At 39.6% G+C, this 12,730-nt stretch overlaps 1 pseudogene; it reads left to right on the forward strand.

Moving 5' to 3' along the window:
- Positions 1-524: 524 nt before the first annotated feature.
- LOC139709541 (uncharacterized) overlaps positions 525-12,730 on the forward strand; it is a 151,095-nt pseudogene continuing 138,889 nt past the window's right edge.

The raw sequence follows: 12,730 nt of genomic DNA on the forward strand, positions 1-12,730 counted from the left end.
TCAGGGGGGGGGGGGAGGGGGGATTAATACTGCAGTTTCATTTCTGTCAGTTCCCTCCAAACCCCCCCCCCCCCCCTTTCCATTGCGATGAACTGATTTTACCCCATTCGTACACACACCACAGTCTCCTCATGTGGCTGACTTTCTCACTGGCTTTTGTATCCTTTTCCCCCTTTTTTTGTTAAACATTCATTTGTTCTCTCCACTACCCCGCTTTGTTGACTATACCTCACCACTGTGGCTGTACCCAGGGGCCCAGTGTGCTCAGTCACAGCAGCCAATGCCCCAATCACCCACTGGTCTTCAGTGACAAAATCGGAAGTGTTCCCCCTGAAACCACAGACAAGCTGCACTCCAGTGCAAGAGAAGTGTACTATTATTGGAGCAATGTGAGCCTGGTGTACCCTTGTATTGGTTGAGTGCATACAGTTTGTGTGTGGGCATTTCAAGGTAGTGACAGTTATACACATCGCTCACATTTACATAGCACACACTCTCACACTCACACACTTGTACCGACACACACACCGTGTGTGTAATGCATACACACACACAGTTGTGGGAGAGAGTTGCTGGCAGCAGACAGCAGTAAATGCAAACGTGACCTTTGTTTCACACATAGGGTCAGAGTACACAAACGTATTAACTGCTAACTGCAATGGATGCCATACAGGAGTGAATGTGAGTGTTACATGACAACAAGTTACTGGAAGGTATTGTATACACATATGAGTGATTTCTGACACGTTTATGATTTTTCACAAAGCTGTTCGTAATGTGCTCCGTGCATAGCTGCAGGCCTTTTTTTGTGAACTAGTGTGTGTGGGATGTGAGGCATATGCTGGATGCGATTATCCTGGGTCGTAGCTCACATGTTTGTGTAATGTTCACTCTGTTCATGTTACAAATTCCGCACAGTTCAATATGTCATGTGTATAATAAGTGGAATGCCTGAGCGGCATTTCTGTGTACTCCTCATGCACAGTCACAGATGGCCCCAACATGCTGTGGCTAATTACATGAATCTTAGGGAGTCTGTGCAAGGCTTGTTGGCGCTTGGTGCATGTAATGATCAGGACTGATTGTAGCGTTGATTTCAGTGAATTATCTATGACCTTGGAGGCACTTTTTATTTGGTTTAGTCATTACTGCCTGACCATTTAGCGCTAGTGCCTTTGAGTGATGATGTTTACCTGCTATCGTTCAAATGACCTGGCATTGTTAATAGATCCAGCCTGCTGTGCTGGTCGCTGTGCCCTGTCAGCTTGCAGCCTGTGCATGTATGCATGGCTGTACAATGAAGTGTGAAGTCTCTATGGGTATCAGTGTATTAAATCAGTGAAGCCTACTGAGCCTATTGTGTACTAATGTGTGTGAAAGGATATTGGTAGTCTCACAGCAATAATAGAAGTGCCGTGTTCTAAAGCAGAGTACCTCTCTTCATCAGCAGGATATTATGCGCATCAAAATTCATATGATCTTGACTGTTGTATATAAGCTAAATGCATAGCGTAAAATCTTGGGACTCAGATCAGCCTTGTATGTGTACTACAATTTGTATGTAGTACAGTAATCCCTGAGCAGGGAACTATAGATTTATCGTGCAATTGCGATAAGCAGATGAATATCATTATTTCTCTGCTTGAGTGTTGTCCTTTGACCGAAATAGATTAATATGCAATGTATCATGCAGCAGTCATTTACTTGGCAAGAAACTATTTCACACTGTTGCTTGTGTAGAAAAAAAAAAAAAACCCTGCTACTAATTACTGTGGATTATTTTAACAAAGACGGCTTGTCTTGTAAAATACCTCTAATAACAATATACATGTACACAATTGTACGTTCATGAACCAAACACAAATAAGGATGTGTGGGACTGTAGAACTTACATCAAAATTCTCATGATCACTTTCAAAGTGCATAATTTTTTTCAAGCACGTAACTTTTAAAATGCATTGAAAGTTTTGTTTTGTTTGAATTGTTTTCCCATTAAAACCCAATTACACGTTTGGTCCTTGTAAACTATAGAATGCTTTCCCCTGCAAGTACCTGTACAGTGAATAGAATTAATCAATTTTTTGGTGATGTTCATGATGTGTAAACTATGTTTTAAAAACATAAGAAGTGAAAAGGGGTTGGTGTCTTTTGCTGAACCTGCATAAAAAAAATTGGCCAGGTACATGAAATCTAGCTGCAAATGTGTGGCTGTCATTGGAGAATAAATTTCTGCTCTGCTTGACAAATAGAGCAATTAAAATGAGTAGAAAATGAATCAGCAGTCCTGTCCTGGGTAGTTGCTGCTGTACATGCACATACATTGTAGTATACATAAGAGTCTGCTTTTCCAAGACAATCAGATCTCACAGTAGGGCTAGTGAAATATGAGGAAATTTGTTCTGACATTACTCAGATACCTGACCTACACATGTACGCAGGCCAGATTAACCCGTTGAGGATGAGCTGATTTTGCTATTTAACACATGTTTCCCATAGAGACCTCCTGGAGTATTGACCGATTCTGTGACGCGCTTTGTGTATTTTTGGCATGGGCGCAGCCATAGTGGGTGTATCAGCCAACCCCCCCTCCGCACTCCCCCACCCCTCTCCGTACATTAGCACGCGCGCAGAATGAAAAACTGCTTTAGCCAATAGGCGTCTCGTACTGAGTGCGCGAATGCTTGCTTAGTGCGCGAACCTTTGTTACAAGTGCGTGATAAACATGTTGCCCCGGGGTGGGGGAGAGCAGGGGGGGTCGGCTGATACACCCACTATGGCTGCGCACTGTGCCGTAAAATGTCTGCTGCCCTCAACGAACCCGAATCGGTCAATACTTGGGACTAGTCTTCAGTGGGTTAAGCCAGTGGGAACACATTTGTGATGTGTGTTTATATGACCTTCGGGATGATATGTGTATGAAGATGAGCATAGAGCATCAGGTATTAATGTTAATGTCAGATACATTGTCGCAGTATGCTTTCCATTTTCTGCTATAAAAATTAAGAAAAAAAAAAGGAAAACTGTGGTGGTTTGATATGCACACTCATTCTTTTTTTCTTTGATCATATTGCCATCAGAAAATATGAATTCCTCTGGTGTGGCCTCTTCTACAGTTGTAGCATGCGGTAATTAGGCAGACATGATTGGGTAATTGCGAGTGTGTCCTTCCAGGCCTACGTACACCCTGTACATGTGTACGTGTATATGAACGGAGAGTCCCATCAAAACAATTTATTCTCGATGCATCTCAGCGGAGACAGATTTCTTAATTGCAGTTTTCTGGGAATCTGGAACATTAAAGTTGCAAAGCAGTCAATTGGCATTGTTAGAAATGGTCATATACAAATGTACATGTAGATCGTACTTGGTACGAGTTCCTGGTTATGCATCAATCATACAATAGTGATTCCAAGTGTTATGACTTTTGCTTTCGAGATCAGGCAGATATTGATATTTCCTGAAGAGAAATGACATAAATACAAGTACAGATGTCCAGTCATGATGAACATGAACAAGATACTTCTTAGCTTTCTAATTTGGCTCTGATGAATTTGAAAGAAAGCTTGGATTTGATTATTTAAAAACTCTTTAGGGTTACCACAAATGTTTGTCGGTATCATTTACTTATGTCATCTGTATTTCAGACATTTGTTTGTTTGTTTTTTTACATTTTTAAAGTATATACACAACTGTAGTTGGGCTGTAATTCAGAGTGTGTTTTATCATGACTGAGTTACAATAGGTTTAATTCTTATGAGAGTGGCAGAATATTTGTTAATAGATGCTTTTATCTTCCCATACATTTGTATGTTGTAAGTGTTTGTAGAACAGGGAGTATGATATACTCTGCTATGCATTTTTCTTTTGTAGCAGCAGAGAAATATTTTCCCTTCCATAGATACCAGTCACTTAAAGAAGAAAAAGTATGTAGCTAAAGGGCCAATAACTTTCTCGATAGCAACAAAAAGACATGAACATGTTCACAGTCGAGCCAACTGCCCTTTCCTATGTCAGCCCAAGTGAATTATATTGTTTGCTAAAGGCAAAACAAAACAAAATATGAAAATAGATTTTAAAGATTTCATGGAAGATTTGCCTAAGATATTAATTTTAATTTGTGGGGTCGATGGGAATTCTAGTGAATAAGTGAATATGCATTCTAACAGTTTAACTTAGAAAACAGTGTTGATGTATAATTCTAAAGGAAGTGGTTTATCTTTGAAATGATTTTAAATTTTGAAGTACACATATGCATCAAGATTATTATTTGTTATGCAAGGGCAAAGGTGTTCTTACACAGTGTAGTACTTATGTGGGTCATTCGGTCCCACATGTACATATTTGTGTATGTGCACTTTATCTTGAGTCATTCAAAGTACAAATTGTATAAAAAATGTTGCCGAGTATCAAAAATTGATTAAAAAAAAAAAATTGATATATTTGATATATTTTTGTTGTTCCAAAGTTGCCGCTGAATAGATAGATTTTCTAGTACTTATAAAATACATGCTTGAAAATATGCTGTAATTATCTGTACGTACATGAGTACCTTCTTTGAGACAGTACATTGTAGTTCTAGTATCTGTATTGCCTTGTTTCTCATACTGTATGTCAAGCCAAAAGCTTCAGTAAGACTGCCATGTTTTGCAGAACATATTGCATGTAATCTAGAACTGTACCAATACTCGGTAGATGAATCCAATTTCAGAGCTCTCTAACTTATGGTGGCCATAACTGGGGGGGGGGGGGGGGGGGGGGCTTCCAAAGAAGATAAAAAAAAACAAACATTGTCAATGGGTTATGCAATTAGCCAGGTGCATTGCTATGCGAGTGCATAAATTACCTTTTGTTAGGCACCCCCCCCCCCCCCCACCCCGTTGGTAATTACCATAAAAAGCAGTACCCAATCCGAATTGGTCTGTAGCGAAAACCAGTCCTAATGACAAAGAAAGAAAGAAAGAAAGAAAGAAAGAAAAACAAAATGTGGAAAATGCAGTTGCAATTCTTGCACGAAGAAGTAATGTCAGCACTTTTGCTGAAGATCGTATCAATTGTAGAGATAGAAAGTGATTGAATCTACTATTATACATCTGGAGCATTATGTAAAAGTGAGTCTTCGTGTGTCCTCAGATTGACAACCCGCCAATGAAATCAATTGTCAGTGAAGCTGAGAATACATCTGTATTTTGTTGACAACAGAGTCACCCTTTGAGCTGTGGCTAAAATAACAAAGCGCCAGGAAAGGAAAGGAGTATGGGATTTGTGTGGCATTTATTCACACTTATTCACCCAAATTGTCGATTGCTGAAACAGCAGATGACTGACTATTCAGGTCTTTTAACAAGATGTACAATGTAACTCCAGCGTTGCAGTGTAAAGTTTTGTCTGATCTCCTTTCTCTCTCCTACTTTTTATGCCGTATCCTTGGGTTGGAAGTCTTTGTGCTCCTATTAATATCGGTGCCCCGCCAATGCTCCCTGCTCTAAACATCTAGAAGCCTTTTGTTTGGTGTATACATGGTCCAGTTGCTACACCCCTCGCATTATTGAAAGATTTGCCCGCGCTTATTGTGGTAGAAGGGTTACATAAATACATAATGTCGATTCTCTTCTGTGTGACTTGATTTTTCTTTGGGCTTAGAGCGGCGAGTGTTAACAGTCACTCTCCCTTTTCCACCTGGAACCTTTGTCAACATGCTGCTCTTTGGGCATTGTCTGGCATTCATGGGGCTAATGGGAGGGTTAGATTTTGACCCCCATTCTTTGTCCTCCACACCCCCCTCCCCTCCCACAAGTTGGTGGGGGTGAATAACAATGATTACCTTTGCAGTGTGGGGGAGTTCTGTTCCACTGCAGTCACCACAAAATTTGTTCGCTGAAAACAAGAGTGTTGCCCATGTGCATCAGTATAGCCAAATTGATAGATGTTGCATACACCTGGTCCCTGTTGCATAAAAAGATACAAGCAAATATATTATCAGATATCAGCCAATCAGAATTGAGTATTCAGAGACTTGTGTTTGGTTTTCGGAGTTATGTTTGGTCTCAACTCTTATGCAACAGGGCCCGGAATATTGCAGCAAGGTTAAAAATCAGATTGGTATAAGTATTGCATGTAAAATCAGTAGGACGAGCAATAGGGGTTACGACTATTATAAAAGCTCTAGATTAAATGTACATATTAGAGTAATTACTACAAAATGGGCTTAAATAGCACAACATCTGGAAAAACTCTGTCATCACTCAAAAGAGATGAAACCTTGCAAATGTCGGCAGTGTCAAAAATGTAATCCACAGATGCCATTCCTTTTCCTGCAAGTAGGAATTTAAGCTAAATACAAAGTCATTGAATAAAAGTGATTATAGTATACCCCCCTACTTAATGAAATAGTAGTCATTAATATATGGGGGTTCTTTCATTTAGGCCACTCTCATCATGGCATTTAAATTCAATGTGGCAAACTGGCATTAGCCAAGTTCTAATTTTACATTTTGACTCATGAATCTCAAATACATTCTGTACAAAGACAGCTTTTGGAAGCCTTATTCATACATAGAAAGTAGAAAGGAAATCCTAGAAATACTTTTTTCTGGGGGGGGGGGGGGGGGGAGTGGGTAAACATGCTGTTTCTTCAAACATAAATATTTTTTAAAGACATGTGCTTTTGATGGTCTGATAACAAATGCCATCTCAATGTCAGAGAGTTTGAAGTGCTCGGCAAAGAGAACCTCAACCTTGAAATTATATAGATTGAGGCATAAAATATACGTAAGAGCATTGATGTGTCAGTATGTGACTGCAAATAGGAAATTATCGATTGTTGGAGGGCATCACTGATTGGATGTGATAACCTTTCTGATACCCAACAGCAGTAGCTGATAATCACACTAGCTTCAGTTTTACAGATGTCTGAAATTGCCTACAGGTGATGTAATCAGAAATAACGACAGAGCCTCTAATCAAGTTTGATATTTTCTTGCGTGTGCAAGTGGCAGCTGGCGCGGTGCCAGGAAGCTCGACTGTCATCCATGTGAAGTTCGTTAGGAGCGAAGAAACAGTCAAATCCAAGGAGGATGTGATGACATGAGATATGTGACGCAATTATGAATGGAGCGTGTCGGTAGACACCCCACCTACAAGAAGGAATTCGGCGTATTGAGGAAATGAGCCTATTCTGTGGGTGTGTTCAATCAATTAGCGACGTAGGAGCGAAGCAAAGTATTGGCACTTCCTACCCGAAAATATGCTGCTACTTGGAAATGTGGCATTGCACAATGTTGGTGCAGTGTGTGGGTATTATGTGGAGAAAATTTGTCATAAACTGTAACACAGATTTGCAATCAGAACATCCCTACAATGTAGTGCAATTGTACTATTTAAGTTGAAGATGTCTCATAAATCACTGCATACATGAGACTACACTTCCTGGAATTTGTGGAAAGTGATTTAGTTTTTATGAATTGATACAAATACTTATTTATCAACTACCATACGTAGCTTTGTGTGAGATTTATGACTTGTATGAGCAATCATCATCTTTCCATGTGATGTTAATGGCTCGTGAGAAAAAAGAAAAGGCTAAAGTTTGATAAATGCAGGGACTTTCTCCATTTGCAGATTTCAGGAATTTTGTCAATTCTGTAAGTCCTCAACAAATCAAGGTCATTACTAACTGCAAATTTTTAAAGAAGTGACTTTCAGTCTTGTCCTGAACCCAATGTACACTTCGTACAGATACAGCTCAATGCATCCGACTTTGAACAATGTCTGTGAATTAAAGACATATCTGTGCATAAATTGCTATTGATGCGATATTGTTTGCCATAGCATAATACATGAAATTATGAAATAGTACTATAATCATATTGTACTCTCAATCAGTCTCTGATGTTTCTTTTGGCTAGTTTGGAGGGTTCGATTTTGTTTGTCACTGTTTTAGAAGGTTGTGTAGTGTAAAGGATTGTCATATTTTGAGATGATTTGAATGACTATAAATGCAGGTGGCAATGCTAGTGTCGTGTTAATTGTAGGTCACAGAATTAAGTGCATTTCGCAGCCTAAGGGCTGCATTGGGCAGTGATGGAGAGCATAGAGAGTGCACAACACTGATGATTATTCAAAGCTACATGTGTTTACCAAAACATTCTTGTACCTTAATGATCTTCATTGGTTTCATTGCAGAGAGAAGATGACTCAACTCTGAGGATTATATATAGTGGATTATCATGGACATCTCTGGGTAGATCTCAGCACAGTATGATGTTGCGGCAGAATGATGAAAGACAGTGATTCCTGCCTGGCGAGCCCAAACTATACACAGTGGATCCTCGAGGCCATACGCAAGATCCGTAAGCAGAAGCAGCGGCCCAATGAGGAGCGCATCTGCCACGCGGTCCGCCACGGCCACAGCGGCCTGGACCAGACTCTCATCAAGCAGCAACTGGAGCTGTGCGTGCGCGACGGCAATGTCCTGAAGGTGATGAACAAGGGGGTCGCGTCGTACCGCGACCCTGACTTCTCCCCGGGCACGCGGGGCGGTGGCCGGCATGCTGTCCGCGGCACTGTCATGTCGAACGCCAAGATCCTGGGGAACCTCACCAACAGCACGGACTATCTGCGCCTTATCCAGAGTGCTATCCAGGCACTGCAGGAAGGAGGCTCCACGCTGAAGAGCGTGGAGAAGTACATCCGCCAAACGTATAGTGTGGATGCGACACTAAATAGTGACTTGAGCAGCAAGTTGCGACTTGCCGCCAAAAAGGGAACTGCGCAGGAGAAACTGACTAAAGATGGCAGGTTGTTCAAATTGCCAGACCAAAATGATAAGGTAAACAAACTTCAGGGAGACGACACACGGAACAGTATGCAGGTGAGTTTTGTTGTTGTTGTTGTTGTTGTTGTTGTTTTTTTTTTGTTTTTTTTAGTCAGAGACCTTATGAAAGTGGCTGTCCCTTATAACATGAGTCTCTGTTTGATGTTTTGAATATCTGTGGATCTTTCATGTCAAAAGAGCATTGTTTAACAGTTTATGAACAGGTGTCACTTCTATTGCGATTAAACAAGGCTCTGAAAATGCTACTGTATTGCATTTGATTAGGATATAAATGGAAAAACATGTGAGTGGCCCAATTTACCAAACTCAATTTTTCACATACAAAATGTAGGTAGCAGTGTTGGAATCGACCATCCTGTGAACAGTATAAAAGCACAGTCATATTTTTTTCACTTATGAGAGTGAAAGCGAATTTTTTCATACTTTAGTATGCTGCAGTGTTTTCAGTCGCAATTGAGCCACCAATGTCCAACTGTGTCTTCGTTCTCATCTGATTTGGGGGTTTTTGTTTTTGTTTTGTTTTTTACTTAACTGTGTGCTTAAGTATTTTCAGTCACACAAGGATCCCTGTACACCTGTTTTGATGTTTATTACCTGGTGCTTACTGCCAAAATGTATTGGGTCTTGAAAAGTTTTTGAAGGAGATCAAACCTTTTCCAACCAGTTGCAACAACAGCAACAAAATATTTCATTGACAAAGAGCCTGTATGGACAATTGTACAGTAGACTCAGACCAAGAAAGCTCACAAGCCACTTTTCACTGAATGAAGTTATGACGTGAGTAGACGTAACTTCATCCTGTATGCTAATGACTTCATCGAGAAGAGGGCTTTTCCTGTGGGGAAAGTAAAAATGTCAGGTAATGTTATCGGATGTCACATATGCCATCAGACTTTCCTGTGAATGTCAAAACTTCAGGATCTCTGAGGTGCAGGGAACGCTCTGTGTAGGCATGCATATTGCTGGTGATGATATCAGTGTTGAGTGATGGGGGTATACAAGCTCAAGCGTGATACAAAAGTAAAGCGTAGGTCCTGCATATTGTGTACACTTTATGTCGCATTTGTTGCAGAGTGTCAAAGAGGGAAAAAATGAATATATATATAATGCAAATTCACCAGTTTTTCATCTGATTTTGGGTTACCTTTTGATAGTGGGCCAGCAGGCCATCTGATGAGAATGTTTTGGTCATTTTGTAATATTGTAAAATGTGTTGTTTGAAGGTTTGCATGGTGAAGTAAATGAATGAGAAAGATTTGCGGTGACACCATGTGTATGTAGTCCTTAACCGGATCGTTGTTTGGTAGAAGAGCCTAGAAAGAGGAGAATTGAAGAGGGAAGCGACATATATGGGGATTGTAAGGAGGGCAAAAAGTGAAGAGTGGGGGACTGTAATGGGCTAGAAGTTGAAGTTGCACTAGTGGAGATGGTAGAGAAAGGAACAGAGAGAATGGTAAGGAAGAATAGAGTGAGAATCAAGTAAGATGTTTGGACATTGTTAGAAGGGGTTGATGAAATAGAAGGGAAGAGGAAGAGGGAGGATTTGAATGTTGGAAAATCATGGAGATAGGAGAGAGAAGTGAATTGTAAAATGTATTCATTGCAACTTTAGAGGAGAATTGAAAATGTGCTTGCAGTGAAATTGGGTCCAAATACACAAATTGTATCACTTTTGTGTTCCCCCCTTCCAAACAATAGTTTGGTAGATATAAATATGTCCAGACATGAAGTGTTAAACATATTGATGTGAATTGGCACTTTCCTGAGAAATGTAATCACTGGAACTAAAAGATGCATACAAGTAGTTGCTTATTGTTTATACACCAAAGTTGTTTTCTGCATCTTTTGTTAGGCTTGTCTGTTTATTCCAGGGGAAGTTTGTCTGTCTGGGTCTCATTTTCATAGTGATGTGATAACTTGAAATCTGAATTAATCAAATCTTTATTATCAAGCTGTTATGAGAGTGGAGTCAGAGAGGGCAAATCACTCATTAAATTTGTGGAGAAAATTCAAGAAGATTTTAGGCCAAAGGTCATTCCATATGCAGAAGATTTGTGCAACTTTGAACAAGGTAAGGGGGAGAGGTCAAGGTTACATCGTAGGATTTTCTTTGTATCAAATAGGTCAGGAAATAATTGCTGTAATTTTGTGATATACAGTCCTTTGACAATCAGGGATCATCATTTTGATGACTAATCCTATATTTGTCTGTCATATAGAATACTGTAAAACAATTGAAGCCGACGACCTTTTTCGCCGCATGAAATTTTCGTCAGTTGCCTCTAACATTCAGTACATATAGACAAGAACTTTCGCGTGCATTTTATAAATCTTGGCTCTCGCAAAATTAAAATGCTCGCGAACATTCCTCGTTTTACGGTATAAATTGTGCAATATTTATGAAAGTGCATTGACCTTTATACTAGGTAAAAGTATGACAAGTGAAGTATGGGCTGAGGTGAAAGACCAAATCTCCTCAAGGCCAGGACTTGAATGGAGGGTCTTGGGTTCATGTTCTGAAAGTAGGCTATTAGTGAACTAATTCAATCAAGGCTATGATGGGATTGCACTTTATGTGGCCATGATCTGGCAGAACTGCTTTAATATTCTGATCTTGTATGTTTTGTTTTGTTTTTGTTTTTGTTTTTGTTTTTGTTTTTTATCAACGATATTCTACAAAATATCATCTTTATCATGTCTAGATATCATGCAATAATTCATTTTGACGATAAAACTCACAAGGTTTCATCTCTTTTGAAAAGATGATGTCATTTTGTATGCAAAGCTACTTTTATGCAACTAATAAAATTGGATACCTGGCAATGCTGGGGTTGATACTGGCAGGGTCCACTGGGAAAACAGTGCTAACATTGAAGAGGCTACCATGGGTGAATATTAAAGACATTATTATTGATATATCATCATATATGATATCAAAGACACTTATTTCACGTGGGTGTTTCATTTTTATGAGTCGAGCTCAAAATAAAAAGATGAGACAGAGAAAGAGAGAGAAAGAAAAAGTAAGGTCAGATGAATACTGCATCAGTGTGTGGATAAGAGAAGGGGATGAGTTTGGTATGGAGTTGATGAGGAGATAAAATCCCAGCATCCATCATTCCCCCATTACCTGGGGGCAGCTTCGGGATGCTGATGAGATTAACCACAACCTCATGGAAACGAAGAAGGGATCGCTGTAGCTTGCACTTGATTAGATCTGCTATGTTGCGCTTGCTAATTGTGGAGTAATGCTGTGTTGCACTGCTGCCCTTACACAGTCCATAGGCAAGAGCTTAAATACATTCTGTATAATGTATCCACGAGTATGTAAGTGTACATGCTACATCTCTGATTTTCTGGTTGCATCAGAAGGGAGAAAATTTGAAATCAGAGCACAAGTGGCTTAATAGAGCAAAAATTTATCAGATTTTATTATTACTGTAGGTAATTGGTACAATAATAGGAAGTGAAGTCATTCAAAATGGCAAGTTGATAATGTCATGATGTGCAAGTTGGTATTTTTGACTGTTCCAAAAAGTGTTGTCCTCAAACTTGTCTAGATGTGTGATAATTTAAATTCTCTTTTATTATAATTATTTGACATTTTGTTTCTCACAATGCGAAGAACAAAAAAAAAAATCATCTGATGTAACATTTTTGACAGTAACTGGGTTACATGTAGGCCTACTGTACTTGAGTGATGTCCTAACAGGATTGTTTCTAGGTGATGATTTAATTAGTGCTCACTCTCAAAATGCATGAATGCCTGGTCTCTTCCAGTCTACTATCAGTAGCCCACCAGTAAAATGGAGGAGTCATGTTGATATTCTAGAGGGTTCAAATGCAAACTTCCTACTGTTTGAGGGGCATGGGAGGATGTGTAATCATATTTTCTCC

This window comes from Diadema antillarum, unplaced genomic scaffold (genome assembly GCF_040938485.1).
Source record: "Diadema antillarum isolate AM-2024a unplaced genomic scaffold, OU_Dant_1.0 seq00001447_RagTag, whole genome shotgun sequence".
Lineage (NCBI taxonomy): Eukaryota > Metazoa > Echinodermata > Echinoidea > Diadematoida > Diadematidae > Diadema > Diadema antillarum.